This window comes from Aulostomus chinensis, chromosome 1, assembly GCF_037954235.1.
Source record: "Aulostomus chinensis isolate RoL2024-O1b breed Wild chromosome 1, RoL_Achi_v1.0, whole genome shotgun sequence".
NCBI classification, from domain to species: domain Eukaryota; kingdom Metazoa; phylum Chordata; class Actinopteri; order Syngnathiformes; family Aulostomidae; genus Aulostomus; species Aulostomus chinensis.
In genome coordinates, this window is record NC_141320.1 from 51,921,828 (window position 1) to 51,926,953 (window position 5,126).

General features: G+C 49.7%; 1 long non-coding RNA gene across 1 annotated transcript; it reads right to left on the minus strand.

Annotated features, from left to right (window-relative positions):
- Positions 1-240: 240 nt before the first annotated feature.
- On the minus strand, positions 241-2,633 carry LOC147272162 (uncharacterized). The gene is made up of 3 exons (XR_015115850.1): positions 2,521-2,633; positions 1,771-2,217; positions 241-1,681 (listed from the first exon to the last, which is right to left on the minus strand). It is a non-coding gene; the product is annotated as an uncharacterized LOC147272162 (long non-coding RNA).
- Between the last annotated feature and the right edge of the window lie 2,493 nt (positions 2,634-5,126).

Consider the following 5,126-nt stretch of genomic DNA (forward strand, 5'->3'; position numbering starts at 1 on the left):
AGGAGAACAAGGAGGTGGATGCTGAGTGGCAGGCCAGGAACTTTGTGTGGAAGGCTGAGCTAGAAGACACAAAAACATTCCTGAAGGTCCTTGAGGCCCGGTGGAAGAGGGAGGAGCAGGACAAGAAAGAGACGGAGCAGGTCCTGAAGGAGGCTCGCCAGGAAGTGAGCAACTCTGATGCTCAGCAATGGGATGAGGACAAAGACCAGGACAAAGAAGAAATGGTCCTGGAGGCCCAGGAGGACCTGGAGACGGAGAAACAGGATAAAGAGGAGGGCAATAAAGAGGCAGAGGAGGTCCAGGAGGCCAAGCTGACAGCCAAGGAGGAAGGACATGAGGAGAATGGGACAATGTCATGGACACAGAAAAACTGACATGTAGGGAAAATAATACAGAGGCAGAGGAGGTCCAGGAGGCTCACATGCCATTTGAGGAGGAAGGGCATCAGGAGGAGGAGAAGACTGTCAGGGAGACAGAGCAGGAAAACCAAACGCGTGGAGGAGGGACATCAGAAGAAGAAGGTGAAGCCTGGACGTCTAAGAAGGTGGATTTCATCTCTTTTTACTCCCCACAAGAGAGCAGAGCGTCATGAGGCAGAGCAGGTCCTGAAGGAGGCTGGACAGGAAGTGAGCCTCTCTGATGCTCAGCAATGGGATGAGGACAAAGACCAGGACATAGAAGAAAGGGTCCTTGAGGGGATGGTCCTGGACAAAGAGCTGGCGAAGGAAGAGCCCAAAGAGGTGGTGGGGCTGGTGAGGGAGGAGCTTCAGGAGACAGTGAGAAAGACCAGGAACACCAAACAAGGAGGGACATCGGCAGAAGGAAGTGAAGCATGGACCTTTAGTGGAGTGCTTCTTATGTCTCTTTTGTCTGTCACCATAAAATCTGAAAATTAAACTCATTTTTCCAATAATTGTATCACTGATCACTCTTAATTGCATGTGATGGGTGGTGTTTTATTTTTTATTTATTTTTTGGTACTGAAAACATCTCCTGCCTCTGGCCTGTTCTGCCGTCCTTGTGTTCAAAAGGCCGTCTTCATGTGTCTCCACCAACACTCAGGCTGAATCCATGATCTCAGCATCAGAATCAAAGGAAGGTCAATGGCTCTGTTGTGTCACAATAATAGAAACATACTAAATGCAGCCAACTGGAAAGCTCTGGGCCCCAAACTGGGTTTCATGGCTCCTGTGAGTGAGGGTGTGGCTGGTTAGGTGGTGTAGTTTTGTCCTACTGGACACTGGCATTGCCATCTTGACTTGTGGTTCTACTGTGCACAGCTGGATGTTCCCACATCCTCATAAAACAAGGGAACAGAGGCTGACAGGTAAGGACAAGGACACATCTGCTGCTTTGACATCTACAGATTCCACACCAAACACTCAAGAGTTGGCAGGTGGAGCTGCCAACACAGAGGAAACAAGCCTGGTGTCTCAGTCCAAGCCCAGATCAGGTCAGGAGACACAACAGCCCAGGAAGAACTCCCATTTCAGGGGTTTCCAAATAAAGACCTGGGATTTAAGAGTCCAGTCCTGCTGCAGTACTGAGAGAATGATTGTCTTCTGATTGAAGCCATACTTCACCACCAAAGTGGACTTTTCCTTACAAGCACTCACAAACAGGTGTGCTGAGGTCACAAAGACATGTTGTCACTTTTGATCAACTTCATTGTGAGGTCCCACTGAAGGAAGAGCCAGACACGTTTTTAGCTTGAGGCGAATGGAGAACGATGCCTTACAACATTAAACTTTCAAAATAAAAAAGATTTACAAACTCTCCAGGTCCTCCATCGTCTAGAATAAATATCTTCTTTATCCAGTTGGATGCTCGGGAAAAAAAACAACACTTGAAAGAGCAAATACATGTTTGGGGGAATTCTAGCTTTAACCATGACAGTGAGGACATTAAACTCATTGTTGTACTGGTTACCGTCATGGTGGGAGGGCTGGTTCTTGGTCTGCTTGAGCCAACTCTGATCCTGGACTACTATTCCTGAGTCATCACCCCTCACCTGCATTGTCCGCTGACAGCGTCACACCTGACGTCTGGGGAAGGGATTCCAGGACGGGAGCAGTTGCAGGCCTCACAGCCAACCACTGGGTGGCAGCCAAACGTCTGGGGCTCACTGGGTGCCCTCAGGACGGAGGGTCCTGGGAGGACAGATCCAGTTGCCGGTCAGCGGTTCACATAACCTGGTACCACAGTTCCAGGCTGAAGCTGGAGAGAGAGACACAGACAGGAATGAAATGATCTGGTGAAAGACAAACACTGGCTCAGCCCAACATTGATGTTTCTTCCTGGGATTGTTGTGCTGTTGACCAGCAGTCACATGACACACAGTTTAGTTTGCTCACTGAATTGGCTTCAGAGAACCCCGCCTTTTTAAAGACTATTTTGGTGGGTGTCCTTTGATGTTCAGCTCCAAGCTGTCCTCTGATGGTTGGACAGGTTGGTTTGGTCTGTCCTCTCACTCATCATTAAAGCCCTTATTACTCATCCTTCATCCAATCTGACACTCACGTCTGCAGAGGGGAATCCCCAGCAACCCGCGGCCCACATGGAGCAGTCTCGGCCAATCACGTGGGGCCTGCCGACCACCAAATGGCTCGCAGGTGTCACTCTCAGCTCCAACCTCATGGCAGGCACAAGGCAGGGCGCCGTTGGTGAGGACAGCCCAAAGAGACACAGCTGAGCTGAGACAGAATGGAGATGAAGGACAGGAGGGACGACAGAGAAAAAGGAAACGTTAGCGAGACATTTTAGGAAAATTAGTTTAGTGGGGAAAAGGTTATTAGCCAAACTTGCTAAATGGAAGGACAACAAAAAACAAAGATCTTCAAAAGAAAATTAGCACAAAATGAAACCCTGCAAGAGAAAGTAAATCAAGAACTAAATATTCTTGAGGCTCAGGTCTTTAGTTCCAATGCTTGTAAATGACATCTGAATGCATTCACAACCCAAATCTGAGCAGACAGAAGCGTCCCAGTCAGGCCCAGTTTAGTTCCTCTAGAACATTCAGGGATACAGAACAGGGACCAACTCAGGCTGAGAGACACCGACTTGACATGAAAGCTGTTGAGGCCACAGTTGCTGATGAAGTGGTCAGATTTCTCCAGTGGTTCTTGGTTCAGGGAGCTGGAGCTGGAGCTGCTCTCAGGCACCACCAGGACGTAATCCTGGAGAGACAGAAGGAAGAAGTCCAGGCCTGACAGAGGAGAAGGAGGCACAGAGTAGAAACAGCAGATACGTGTCAGGAAAGGGAGAGGGTATCAGTCCAGCAGAGGAGCAGGAAACCTACCACCACAGGGCTCTGCCTGCAGGAACCTGCAGGTGAGGACGACCTGGTGGTCCGGCACATCCAGAATGATCTGGTTTTCGGACACCGGCACGTTTCGGCAGCCGTAAGCGTGGGGACAGAAGGAGGCGTTGGCGTGGCCTGAAAGACAAAAACAACCATCTTCATTTTAATGTTTCTCAAACAGCCGGAGCAGGAAAGCCAAGATGAATCAAAGATCCTCCACCCTGCCAGATCCGACCCTGGTAATGTAGACCTGCACAGGGTGGGTGGGGTGGAGCGGCTGGTGGTGGTGGAGGATGAAGACGTATCTGCCCAAAGCCTGGACACGGTGGAGTCCACCGCAGCGTTCTGAGTAGAAGGATGAGAGCGATGTTCAATGCTACATGTTTTCTTTGCTGAACCGCCGATGTTTCCAATCACGAATCTCAGTCATGAGATTTGAACATCATGGAGGAGTTCAAAAGTGTCAAACTGGGCCGGTCTCCATTTTATGAGTCCGGAGACCGAAGATAAAACTACAAGTCACTGGTTCAGATTTGACTCGTCTGAATCCAAACACAGCAGCGTTCTTCCACCAGGCCAGAGGAGTTGATCATGATAACAAGATATCTTCATGCTACTACAACACACAAACTCATCACAAGAAAAGACTTCATGGTGGAACAACAAATCTCCTCCCAATGGGAAAAACATTGAGTTGAACAATCAACTTTTCCATGATGACATGGAGAGCTTGGCAGCAGCAGCAGGCTTCCATTGGGGGCTGATATGCCAGCTCCACTTAGCCTTCTTTGGAATGGTTTCACCTGGAGTGATGCTGTTATTGAGACCTTTTATCCGGAACAACACCACCTGCATGGAGACTGAGGACTTCAACAGATGCAGATGTTGACCCAGAATAAATCTAAATATTCCAGATGTGTTAAATCAATCCAGCAGCAGTGGTGGGAGCGTCGTAAACTCACTCCCTCAGCAGCCGTCAGCCTCCGTACCTGCACGGAGTCCAGCCTGATGTGGTCTCTGTTGTCTGCTCCCAGAGGTGGTCTGTCACCTCTGAACCAGGGGGCTCATCTCTCTGGTGGGAGGGCAGTGGAGGAGCTGCAGCGGGGGAGGCCAGGATGGGCTCCTGTAGGAGGAGCTCTGGCCCTCCTTCAGCACCAGCCAGTTGGAGGGAGTTTGGAAACGTGAGGGGACACAGGAGGAGCTACAGGGGGAGGGAAGGTGGATCAGAACCGTTCTAACAAGAGCGCTGAGGGGACACAGGAGGAGCTACAGGGGGAGGGAAGGTGGATCAGAACCCTTCTAACAAGAGCGCTGAGGGGACACAGGAGGAGCTACAGGGGGAGGGAAGGTGGATCAGAACCCTTCTAACAAGAGCGCTGAGGGGACACAGGAGGAGCTACAGGGGGAGGGAAGGTGGATCAGAACCGTTCTAACAAGAGCGCTGAGGGAACACAGGAGGAGCTACGGGGGGGGGGGTGGATCAGAACCATTCTAACAAGAGTGCTGTCCCACTAATGTTCCTCACCAGAATCCACCTGTCAGGGGGGAACCGTCCATGGGTGCTGATGCAGCGGACTGAAGGTTCAACGTAGTCCATGCTGATCTGGTCTTTAGGCACCATGTAGACTTTGTGCTAAAAACACCAGCAAAAAAAAAAACAAACACAAAATGGGGAGAATTTTAACAAAATTATGCAAATGAGCTGAAGATCAAAATACAAAAAGTAAATCAAGGTTTTTTTCAAATAATTGCCAGCTATTTAGCTCAGAGAAGGACAAATGTCAATCAAGATGTCAGAATGGAACGATCCCACTGGCTTCTGGTC